Source organism: Oryx dammah, unplaced genomic scaffold, assembly GCF_014754425.2.
Source record: "Oryx dammah isolate SB20612 unplaced genomic scaffold, SCBI_Odam_1.1 HiC_scaffold_29, whole genome shotgun sequence".
In the NCBI taxonomy this organism is placed as follows: Eukaryota; Metazoa; Chordata; class Mammalia; order Artiodactyla; family Bovidae; genus Oryx; species Oryx dammah.
The window spans coordinates 107,255,214-107,268,733 of NW_024070213.1; the positions used below are offsets into that span (position 1 = coordinate 107,255,214).

The 13,520-nt window shown below is 38.6% G+C and overlaps 1 pseudogene; it reads left to right on the forward strand.

Moving 5' to 3' along the window:
• Positions 1-1,024: 1,024 nt before the first annotated feature.
• LOC120858443 lies at positions 1,025-1,521 on the forward strand (annotated as a pseudogene).
• The last annotated feature ends 11,999 nt before the right edge of the window (positions 1,522-13,520 follow it).

Here is a 13,520-nt window from a genome sequence, read left to right on the forward strand (position 1 = left end):
ATGTAGAGAATGTTTAAAGTCATGAGATTTTATAAAATTGCCTAAGAGTGAGAATAACAAGAAAGTAAACAAGATAATTCCTTTGTTAAAAATGTAAATGCTGGGACTGCCTTGATGGTCCAGTGGTTAAGAATTCACCTTCTAAGGCAAGGATCAAGTTCAATCCCTGGTCAGGAAACTAAGATGCCACATGGCACAGGGCAACTAAGTTTGCATGCCACCACTAGAGAGAGTTCCCCAGGATGCAGCAAAAGATTTGGCATGTTATAAATAAGACCAATGCTGCTGCTGCTAAGTCACTTCAGTCGTGTCCGACTCTGTGTGACCCCGTAGACGGCAGCCCACCAGGCTCCCCCGACCCTGGGATTCTCCAGGCAAGAACACTGGAGTGGGTTGCCATTTCCTTCTCCAATGCATGAAAGTGAAAAGTGAAAGGGAAGTTGCTCAGTCGTGTCCAACTCTTCACGACCCCATGGACCGCAGCCCACCAGGCTCCTCTGTCCATGGGATTTTCCAGGCAAGAGTACTGGAGTGGGGTGCCATTGCCTTCTCTGAAGGCAACCAAATAAATAAATACATATTTTTAAAGTAAATCCTTATCTGTTATAAAAACATACATATCTTCAGGAAAGCATCAAAGATTCTGACTTCAAATTATTTGAGTAATCCAGAAAATCTCAATACTGACTTTGAATGAAGGTGATCCTAGATTGCTACTGCCCTCGAGAACTTCATAAAAACTCTTAGAGCCTATATCAAAGAACATAATATATATGTCGGCCTCAAAGTATTCTACAACCAACTTCAAATATAATATCTGATATACAATCAAAGATACACAAGGAGATATGGCAGAAACAGTACACAGTAGAGAGATCCACCAGGGTTCTAGATGTTGAAATTTCCATAATTAGACTTTAAGACAATCATGTTTACTTTATTCATAGAAAGCTGACAGCTGAAAACCATAAAAAGAAATCACAGCAAATTTGAAAACAGCTAAAATTGTAATTACCGCCTTTTCATGAAGATGGCGCCGAAGGCGAAGAAGGAAGCCCCTGCCCTCCTAAAGCTGAAGCCAAAGCAAAAGCTTTGAAGGCCAAGAAAGCAGTGTTGAAAGGTGTCCATAGCCGCAAGAAAAAGAAGATCCGGACTTCACCCACCTTCCGGCGGCCCAAAACACTGCGGCTCAGGAGGCAGCCCAAATATCCTCGGAAGAGCGCCCCTAGGAGAAACAAACTGGACCACTATGCCATCATCAAACTCCCCCTCACCACCGAGTCAGCCATGAAGAAAATAGAAGACAACAACACACCGGTGTTCATTGTGGATGTCAAGGCCAACAAACACCAAATCAAACAGGCTGTAAAGAAGCTCTATGACATTGACGTGGCTAAGGTCAATACCCTGATCAGGCCTGACGGAGAGAAGAAGGCCTGTGTTCAACTGGCTCCTGACTATGAGGCTTTGGATGTTGCCAACAAAATTGGGATCATCTAAACTGAGTCCAGCTGGCTAATTCCAAATATAAAAGTCTTCACTATATAAAAAAAATAAAAATAAAAATAAATAAAATTGTAATTACCAAGATTAAGAAATCATGGAAGGATATAAAAGAAAATTATATCAGACTGAAAAGAAAAATAGAAAACTGGAAAAGTTCACAAAAAATAAACTAGAAAAGAAAAATCTAGGCATGTGTTAATAGGGCTACAGTGCACTGTGAAAGCTAACATATATAATTGGATTTACAAAAAGAAGAGGACAGAGGCAATAGTTGAAGAGACGATAACCAATAATTGTTCAAATCTAATGAAATATATCAATCCATAAATTCAAGAAGATGAAATAGTCTAAGCAGAATAAACAAAAATAGAGTTTTCACTGACTAAAGGCTGGAGAACCTCAATATTTAGAAGTTGGAGATATCAACAGATGAATGAATAAATGTGTGTGTATATATACTTATATGTATACAGAGATTTGCTTCAAAAACGTGGAAATCATGCCATTTGGACAACACAGATGGACCTTGAGGGCATTATGCTTGATGAGATAAGCCAAACAGAAACGGATAAATGTTGTATGATATCACATATCACATGAGATCACATATCACAAGCTTTTCTGTATATAGAATCTAAAAAACCAAACAGGGAACAGAATGCTGGTCACCAGGGGCTGAGGCACGGAAGAACAGGGGAGATGCTAAAGTCTTTGGGAGAAACCAGAGCCCGTCGTTTGGAAGGAAGACAGTAGGTCTCTAAAGAAAGTGACATTTGAGATGGACGTTGAGGGACAGATAGAATTTCAATAAATGGAGACAGACTACTTATCTGGACTTTATTTGAAGAATAATATGAAACCACTGAATGGTTTAGAACAGGAAGATTAATCTGATGTAGTACATAAAATAAGTTGAAAGGAAAAGAAATTAAAGGTTGGAAGACTTTTCTCAGTGGTCTATAGCAATACTACAGGTGAATAATAAAAGAAAGAGGATGATAGCATTGAGAATGGAAGGGAAAGAAAGAAAGGAACTGATTTTATCAGTCAGCTATTGCTGCGATAACGCTATTTAACAAACAATGCTGAAATTCAGTGGTTCGAAAAAGCAGTATTTTTTTCCTGATCACACATCTGTGCATTGTCTGTGGGCTGGCTCATCTAGCCTAGGCTTTACTGGGTTTAGGTCCAAACTGTAAGTTGACACCAGGGATTCTCCATGTGCCTCTCATCTTCTTGGACTACTGGGATATGAAGAAAAGTCAGAAATAGAAAGTATTTTACTATGGGTAACAAAAAATAAACAAAAAAATCACAAACCATTAAAATTGATTGAATGATTAGGCTGTGGAGAGACCAAGGACAGGTGATCACAGATTCTGTAAAGTTGCATTAATTTTCAGGTAAATTTCATATGTAAACATCTTCAATATGTTACCTCAAAGTACAGAACTTGAAAATTCAGGAAAGATATAATGATATTTCATTGATTTAAAATATAGTCTTTCATTCATATATTCAATAAGCACTGATTATAACAATATATATCGGATGCTAGTATAGGCAGTTACAGCAGGAAAAAAAGTAAGATAATGAGCATTTTTTGAAAAGTGCATAGTTCAAAAGAAAAGGCAGACATGTAAATAAATAATTATAATGTAATATGACAATATGGGCTTCCCAGGTGGTACTAGTGGTAAAGAGACTAAGAGACATGGATTCTACCCCTGGGTTGGGAAGATCCCCTGGAGGGGGGCATGGTAACCCACTCCAGTATTCTTGCCTGGAGAAACCCATGAACAAAGGAGCCTGGTGGCCTATTGCAGCACAAAATGCTGCAATAACAAAGAAAACCAAATATTTACCTTTAACTTGGGTGGAGGGATGGGAAAAACATGGTATTCTTAAAAGAATGTTTTATGTGGTTGAAGTACATGTGAACAGTTGAGGTTGAGTCAAAGAGAAAAGACATTCCTAAAATAGGGATCATTGGAAGGAAAGTAAGAAAAAGCAAGAGAGCATATGTTCCAAAATCAATAGCAGGAAAAGCGTAAATAAAAGGGGGAAACTGGTAATAAAGTTGGTAAGGTAAGAAAAGAGTCAGCTTATAGAGTCAGAGCTATCTATGTTGATATTTTATCTTTTTCCTAGAATGAGGAACCATTAACAAGTTTTGTTAATGGCAATCCTAAGCAGCATATTAAAAAGCAGAGACATTACCTTGCCTACAAAGGTCCATATAGTCAAAGCTTCGGTTTTTCCAGTAGTCACTTATGAATGTGAGAGGTGGACAATAAAGGCTAAGTGCTGAAGAATTGATGCTTTTGATCTGTTGTGCTGGAGAAGACTCCTGAGAGTCCCTTGGACTGCAAGGAGATCCAACCAGTCAGTCCTAAAGAAATCAACCCTGAATATTCATTGGAAGGACTAATGCTGAAGCTGAGGCTCCAATACTTTGGCCACCTGATGCAAAGAGCCAACTTACTGGAAAAGACCCTGATGCTGGTAAAGATTGAAGGCAGGAGGAGAAGGGGATGACAGAGGATGGGATGGGTGGATGGCATCACCGACTCAATGGGCATGAGTTTCAGCAAACTGCAGGAGACGGTGAAGGACAGGGGAGCCTGGCGTGCTGCAGTCCATGGGATCACAAAGAGTCGGACACAACTGAGCAACTGGACAACAACATTAACAAGTTTTAAGGGTGGGGGGAGTAGAGTCTATATTGTGGCCAGATTGGAATTTATCTGGAGAGTCCTTGATTCTATTCCCTCGTTCACTCTCATTACCATCTAGTCAACACCATATCCTAAAGATTTTAATTCCTATGGGTTTTTTATGTCCATATCTTTCTCTCCATCTCTGTAGCTACCAATCTAGTTCAAATTTTCTTTATACTATTTTTGTAAACAGCCCTTCAGTTCCTGCATTAGTTATCTATTGTTATATAATAGACTATCCCCCAAATTAGGAGCTTAAACTAACAATAAACAGAATTTCTTTAGTTCTGAAAACATCAAGCTCTTTCTTTTTTGTTGCCTTTGCTTAAGATTACCCCTGGTAATCTTTTCCTCTAGCATCCATGTCCAGCCTGACCTTCATCTTCTTCCCTAAATTATCTTCTATTCATCTTTCAAGATGCCTTACAGGATATTATTTTGCCCAACAAGTTTTTCCTAAATCTCTCTACCAACTCACTGCTCAAGACTCATTTTTCCTTCTTTAATACTGTGCACATATTTTTATCCTTTTACATATTACATTCCATAATAATTGTCCAATTATTCGTCTGTCTCTTCTGCCAAATAGGAATATTTTGAGGTTTTAGACCTTGCCATATTCAAAGAAATATTCACAGCACAAAGCATCTGGGAAAACAGTAGACACAATAAATTTTTGCTGAATTAATCACTGACTAGATTTGCATGTTGGAAAGATCATTTTGATAGTGATAAAAATACATGTGCACTAAAGACTGGAGAAAATGAGGTCAGGGAAACCAATTAAGAGTTCTGTTAGATACTTAGGCTGAAAGATGAGTAAGTCAGTGATGATAGAGCAGTAAGGATAGATTTAAGGGAGGTTTATGAAGCTGAGTCAATAGAAATAGGTGACACATTGTCTAGAGAATGAAAGTCTCAGTAGAATGATGATCGTTGAACCAGTGGGAATAGGATAATGAACAAAACAGTTATAAAAAGAATCTTAAGAAGTATAGTTCCTGGGACAAAATAAATGCTCAACAAATGTTTGTTGGCTTTCTTTTCTTTTTTCATAATTAAAGTGGAGCTGGGGGTGCAGAAGGAGGAAGGGGGAATGAAGGAGGAGAGACAGAGGGAAAAGAAAGAAGATCTTTTTATTAAGTAAATTTTAAATACAGAAGCAAGATCCAAGTGATAAACATTAGGGTCTTTTCCCCTAAAGACACAAGAAAAAGAAGTAACTAAAATCTAATTCAGGTGATGTAAACTAGTTTAGTCACTTTACTTGTATTTTAAACTCAAAAATCAGAATAAATGAACTGAGTTAGACTCAAGTAAAGTACACTTTTATTATAAATGTAACAGGAGAGCTGCATACAGAGAAGGGAAATTAACTATTCACTTTGCCATTTCTGACTCATTTCCCTGTTGAAAATGGGAGAAAACATTCATAAAGCCTAATATTATCTTCAAAACCAACTCTATAAGGTTCAATGTGTTTGATATGCAGGTGAGAAGAGCAGGGCAAGAAACGTTCATTCATTTGGAATAGACACCTGGTCCTGAAAAGCGTGATGGCTAAAATGACCAGCAGACAACCATTATGTTTTAGAGAAGAGAGGATGAACATTTAACTCATGCATCATCAAATCTTGAGCATCTGGGCAGATTTTCAGTGAATCCCAGGTAGACTTGAGAGATGTAGAAACAATTTTATATGCTGCCATCCTTACTGATGCCCAGCAAAGCTTGGAAAAGAAGGCAATGTAAAATCAATGACCAAAACGTTTAGCTCCTCTGACAAAGGGCATAAAGTGGCAGAGATAAATCTTGCCTGAATGGATTAAGTTTTGCTTCTCATTCTGCTTCCCTCCCAGTAAATACAAAATGTCCAGGACCCTGCAAAAACAGATCTGAGGTTTATCCTGAAATATAGTAACTGGCATTCACATAAGTACACTCAACATACAATATTTTTGTGCTTTTTATGTGAGACCTCATTCACCAAGAGAAGCCTCCAAGAATACACAAGACAAATTAAAAATAGGAATTGGAAAATATAAAGTAAAATTCAAATCCAGTTTAAATGATGGCATATAATAAAATACAATACATAGACTGCAGGCATTCAGCATGAATTATAAATAAGTATAGAGCCACAGAAAGATATCGACAGTGAGAGAGAAGACAAGCTAGCAGTTCTCAAGCCTTAACACTCATCAGAATCATCCAGATCGTTTTTGCTTAAAAGAAATTTGGGGGTCCCACTTGTAGAGTGTTTGACTCAGCAGGCCTGTTGTGGGGTCAGCAAAATTGCATTTCAAACAATTTTCCAAGTGATACTGAGAAACCCAAGTAGTTAATGAAGAAAGAGATGAGATGTTTATTGAAATTGTATGTTCATTCAACATTTATTCTTGAAGTTTAAGCAATGCAATAGAGTAAAAGCAGACTGAAAGATTTTTGAGTTCCACCTCCACACTAACCTGCTGTGAAACTTAACACTTAACTTTTAAAAATTAAAACTTCTCTAAGCAACAGTATCATCACATCATCTGTAAAATGACCAAAACAAAGAGACCTATCCCACATAGTCATTATAAGGAGTAAAATGAAATAATGTATATAAATCACTTCATTTCATGCAAGGCACAGTAAATCTAAATAAAGGCTATTCTTATTATTACAAGAGAAAATTTGCATGGTACCTAACACACTGTAAGTGTGAGGTAAATGCCAGTTGCCCTCTCCTGGCTCATCCCACATTAGACTAAATAAAACATGAAGCTGATTCTCTTAGGAAACCGTCCATTGGAAATGAAACAGATGATCAATACCACCCTTTAAAAAAAGCACTTAGTACATGCTGTGTGCAGAGTCCTTTTTTGAGTGATAGGATACAAAGATAAGGTTTCTGCCCTCAAGGTCTTTCAGTTCAGTTCAGTTCAGTCACTCAGTCATATCTGACTCTATGCAACCCCATGGACTGCAGCACACCAGGCCTCCCTGTCCATCACCAACTCCCAGAGTTTATGCAAACTCATGTCCATTGAGTCGGTGATGCCATCCAACCATCTCATTCTCTGTCGTCCCCGTCTCCTCCTGCCCTCAATCTTTCGCAGCATCAGGGTCTTTTCAAATTAGTCAGTTCTTTGCATCAGATGGCCAAAGTATTGGAGTTTCAGCTTCAACATCAGTCCTTCCAAAGAACATTCAGGACTGATCTCCTTTAGGTTGGACTGGTTGGATCTCCTTGCAGTCCAAGGGACTCTCAAGAGTCTTCTCCAACACCACAGTTCAAAAGCATCAATTGTTTGGCGCTCAGGTTTCTTTATAGTCCAACTCTCACATCCATACATGACCACTGGAAAAACCATAGCCTTGACTAGATGGACCTTTGTTGACAAAGTAATGTCTCTGCTTTTTAATATACTGTCTAGGTTGGTCATAACTTTCCTTCCAAAGAGTAAGTGTCTTTTAATTTCATGGCTGTAGTCACCATCTGCAGTGATTTTGGAGCCCCCCAAAATAAAGTCTGACGCTGTTTCCACTGTTTCCCCATCTTTCCCATGAAGTGATGGGACCAGATGCCATGATCTTAGTTTTCTGAATGTTGAGCTTTAAGCCAGCTTTTTCACTCTCATCTTTCACTTTCATCAAGAGGCTCTTTCTGACTCTTCGTGACCCAATGGACTATATCCTACCAGGCTCCTCTGTCCATGGAATTTTCCAGGCAAGAGTACTGGAGTGGGTTGCCATGTCCTTCTCCCGGGGATCTTCCCAACAGAGGGATTGAACCCAGGTCTCCCGCACTGCAGGCATATGCTTTACTCTCTGAGCCACCAGGGAAGCCTCAAGGTCTTTACATCATATTAAAAAAAAAAGGATACATAGTAATGGAATTAACTGTTGGGGATTACACACCAAATGAGAGGCAGAAGGGGGAAAGAAGTTTTAAGGAGCAAAGTGGACACTTTGAGCTGGCTTATATAGGAACAGTTAGTGGAGGAAGCTGATAGTGGGAATATATCACTTGGGGGCTCTCCAGCACATGACCCTCCTTCTCTTAGCATGTAGTGCTGTGCTGTGCTTAGTCGTTCAGTCGTGTCTGACTCTTTGCAACCCCATGGACTGTAGCCCTTGAGGCTCCTCTGTCCATCGGATTCTCCAGGCAAGACTACTGGAATGGGTTTCTATGCCCTCCTCCAGGGGATCTTCTTGACCCAGGGATCAATCTCATGTCTATTCTGACTCCTGCATTGGCAGGCGGGTTCTTTACCACTAGCGCCATCTGAAAGGCCCCTAGAATGGGCTAGGGAACAATTAATTACATTCATTTGGTTAAAACAATTGGCCCATACAAAGGAACTCATGGAAGAATCACCCTCCTGCAAATCAGCCTAGGAAATCCTTAGCCTATTTCTTTACTCCATAAGCAAAAATCACAGCAGAGAGTGGGAAGTTACTATAAAACACAGGGAGTCCAACCCAGTGCTATGTGACCATCTAGATGGTGGGATGGCGTGGAGATAGGAGGGACGTTCAAGAGGGAGGGGACCTATATACTTGTGGCTGATTCATGTTGTTGTATGGCAGAAACCAACACAACATTGTAAAGCAATTATCCTCCAATTAAAAGTAAATTAAAAAAAGAATGTATTAGGAGAAAGGAACAATAAATTGGGGATTTGGGATTAACATACATGCTACTATAAATACAATAAAGAGGACCTACTGTATAGCACAGGGAACTATACTCATATCTTGTAACAATCTATACTGGAGAAGAATCTGAAAAAGATTAAAACTAAGTCATCTTGCTATCCATCTAAAACTAACACAACATTGTAAATTAACTGTATTTCAATAAAAATTTTAAAGATAATGTATTACTCTATGTACTGAAAGAGAAAAAATTTTGACATATTAAGTAAAATAAAATCCCAGCAGAAACTATAGAACTCAGTTTGACCACTGCCCCTTCATCTGCATCATCTCTAGCAGTATAAGAACAAAACTTTGTTCAACATAATCCATTGATTGGCTCTTTCCTTTGAACACATGCCGTAATACCTACTCTCATTTGTCCTCAGACTCGCCTGTGTTTTCTGCTTTAAAGTCTCTAATATTATTCAGCCCAGTTCTGCAGAAGCTACATTTTACCCTTTTAATTGCCTTGATTGCAGAGCCCTGACCTCTAGCCTACGGAATCTGACTCCAAGCATCAGACTAAACTGGGCCACCTCAGCATTTGCATCCAAGACAGTCACTGATCTGCATCTTCACTGTAAGTATTTGTCTAGTTTTAAGGGAAATACATCTTTAAACAGATGTATTCCCAAATGGCTTGAATCCAGCCACTTTCAAGCACAGAGCATGATGGAGTGACTTGTTTAAAAAAAGTGTTTTGGGGAAAAAAATCTAGCAGTAGCTTAGTAACAGTTGGAATGAGGAAAAACTGAATACAAAGAGCCCAGTTAAGAACAAGCATGACACAGAACTTGGACAAGGGTGATAACAGTGGGATTTGGAAGGAAAAAAAGGAGAAAATATTACAAAGGGAAAAGAGTGAAGACTTAGTAGGAAAGAGATGGAGGTGAGTACAGAAAAACTATGGTTTTAAGCCATAATCAAAATAGAGAAATTGAGACTATCTGCTGGTTTTGAGAATCAGTCTTATACAGTATCACAGAAGTTAAGAGAGCAAGGGAAGGGTTTAAGGCAGTGGGGGCAATCAACAAAGCAACCGTCACAGGAAGGTCCAAAAAACGTCAGCTTTAAGTCTTTACATGTATTTCCTAAAAGGTTACTAGTGACTAACTGTGAAGAAAATTTTAGGATAGTAGAGCGGGTGAATTAAGACCACAAGAAAATAAGGAACAAATAGGAAGGAAAGAGAGGTGACAAATATAAAATATTGTAAAGAAGTTTGGGAGTAAAAGAAAAGTGAAAAATGAGACAATGATCCAAGATATTAAAGCTGAGAAAGGGCTATCCCACCCTCATTATAAGGCTCTAAGGAAGCTGTAAAATAGTCTTTTCTACTAGCATATTAAGTCAAGATTTTTAGCCATAAAAGTCAACATATCCTAAAAGCAATTGGCATAGTTTCTTGCTGTTAACACCTGTTGGCTTGGCAGGCTATGACATAATGGCTGATTATATAGAAGCAGTTCCAGAGACATAGGAAAATATACGTAAAACATAGAGGGACTGAGGTACTGACAACTCTTATTCACACCTTTCTACTCTCTAAATGAACTTGGCTGTGTCTGATATGAATGCAAGACACAGAGAAAAGCATTTTCAATTCAAAGCTTACGTTCGCTTCTAAGAGTCTGTCTAAAACTAATCGCTTTATTAAGTTCAGGGTGCAAGCAAGGACTTGACTTGCAGGGCAACTACATGGATTTCTGCACTTGGAAACTTGGTCTTTCCAAGTCATAGAAATGAAAACAAAGCACATATGAAAAATGACTGTGCTGCTCTTATTTGAGTGTTTGCATACTGTTTCCCATAAAGGATCAGAAACCCAGGGTCAGCCTTGTACATACTCAGAAAGGTAAAAGATAACATCTCGGGAATGAGACTGGAGAAATGTGACTCATCTCTTTTGTTCCTTGCCAAGCTTACCTTGACATTTACTTCTATAAACATAGTCAGCAAAGATTATGCAAAGAAGCTATCTTCTGAATCTACATCTGGATTCTTTCTCCACTGCCACATCTTGACCAGCTAGGAGAGTTTTCCCTTCTTCCAGTAAATAATCGTGCTGAAAATTACCAATGCAATGTACACTGTATTGTCCCTTACTTTCAGCTTCCTCTTTGCCTGCAGTCTCATTTTTGCCTTGCCATAACCCTGTGAAATAAATAAGGACAATCGTTTTTGCCTCTCTTGATTATCAAGGTATGTCATAATGGCCATGCAGAGGGAACATGGAGGCACTTCAGATTATTTTAGTGTTGGGTGACTGCATTTTTTCTCCTTTGTTGTGGGAATATTATCTTATTATGATCTCAAGTACTTTTTTTTTTAGCTATCTACATAACTCAAAAATAAAGAATAGTTTTGACAATCTTTGAATCAATCTTAAATTACTTAAATAAGTTCATTAGAGCCTCAGATATATTTTTGGCTTGAGTTATTTATATTAGCTGTATGAAGATTTTGTAGCTATGTCTTCCTCATGTTTATAAAATTATGTTCTAAGTACAAACAATAAGTATGTGTCATCCCATATATCCTCTGTGTGTTTCTTGTAGTCTTACTCCTCAGTAACTCAGGCACACTTCTAATTACTGGAACTCAGTACAAATTGTTCCTGTTTAAGATTACCGAGGGACAGAAGGACTGGTCTCTAGCCACAGAAACCCAGAAAGAACTCCCACTATGGATATACACTGGATTGGCTAAAAGCTTCCTTCAGTTTTTAAGTAAAAATAAAAGACATATTGTTCCTTTTCACCGGGAACTTTATTGAACTATACATTCACTGTTTTGTTCACCACTACCTTTTGCCATTTTCCAAGCAACTTCATAATGCCACTTTCCTAAAACTTTTTTACCTTTTAGAGCAAAGAACTGTTCTAAGTGCCTTTTACAGTCTTTCAGGGAATTGAAATTCTTTCCATTAAGAAAATTTTGTAAAGACCTAAATAAATGGAAATCCAAAGGTGCAATGTCTGGTGAACACAATAGATGAATCAGAACTTTCCAGTTAAGTTGTAACAGTGCTTGCCTGGTCATCAAAGAAACATGTGGTCTTGCATTATTCTGATGGAAGATTATACATTTTATGTTGACTAATTCCAAATGCTCATCGAGTGCTACTTTCAGTTGGTCTAATTGGGAGCAACACTTGGTAGAATTAATCATCTGGTTTTCTGGAAGGAGCTCATAACAGAAGACTCCCTTCCAATCCCAACATATACACAACATCACCTCCTTTGTATGAAGACAAATCTTTGGCATGGGTCATGGCAGTTCATTTCACTTGCCCCCTGATCTCTTTCATTCCACATTATTGTACAGTATCTATTTTTCATCACCCATCACAATTTGTTTTAGAAACAGAATGTTTTCATTACATCTCAGTAGAGAGAATTGTACGTGGAAATACAGTCAAGAAAGTGTTTTTTTTTCTTTGCTTTACTTATGTGGAACCCAAACATCACAGAAATAAACATAACCAAGGTGGTGCAAATGATTTTCAAAGCTTGATTGGATACCTTGAGTATGTTGGCTATCTCTCAAGTTGTATAATATTGATTCTTTAAATCTGTTTATTTTTAATTGCAGGATAATTGCTTTACAATATTGTGTTGGTTTCTGCAACATATTGACATGAACCAGCCATAGATATATATATATGTCCCCTCCCTCTTGAACCTCCCTCTCACCTCCATTCTCATCCCTCTAGATTATCACAGAGCACCAGATTTGAGCTCCCCGTGTCATACAGCCAATTTCCACTGGCTGTCTAATTTTACATATGGTAATGTATATGTTCCAAATAGGAAAACGAGTACATCAAGCTGTATATTGTCACCCTGCTTATTTAACTTATATACAGAGTATATCATGAGAAACACTGGGCTGGATGAAGCACAAGCTGGAATCAAGATTGCCAGGAGAAATATCAATAAGCTCAGATATACAGATGACACCACCCTTATGGCAGAAAGTGAAGAGAAACTAAAAAGCCTCTTGATGAAACTGAAAGAGGAGAGTTAAAAAGTTGGCTTAAAGCTCAATATTCAGAAAACTAAGATCACGGCATCCAGTCCCATCACTTCATGGGAAATAGATGGGGAAACAGTGGAAACAGTGTCAGACTTTATTTTGGGGGGCTCCCAAATCACTGCAGATGGTGGTTGCAGCCATGAAATTAAAAGACACTTACTCCTTGGAAGGAAAGTTATGACCAACCTAGATAGCATATTAAAAAGCAGAGATATTAGTTGGCCAACAAAGGTCCATCTAGTCGAGGCTATGGTTTTTTCATTGGTCATGTATGGATGTGAGAGTTGGACTGTGAAGCAAGCTGAGCACCGAAGAATTGATGCTTTTGAACTGTGGTGTTGGAGAAGACTCTTGAGTGTCCCTTGGACTGCAAGGAGATCCAAGCAGTTCATCCTAAAGGAGACCAGTCCTGGGTGTTCATTGGACGGACTGATGCTGAGGCCAATACTTTGGCCACCTCATGCAAAGAGCTGAGTCATTGGAAAAGCCCCTGATGCTGAGAGGGATTGGGGGCAGGAGGAGAAGGGGACGACAGAGGATGAGATGGCTGGATGGCACCACTGACTC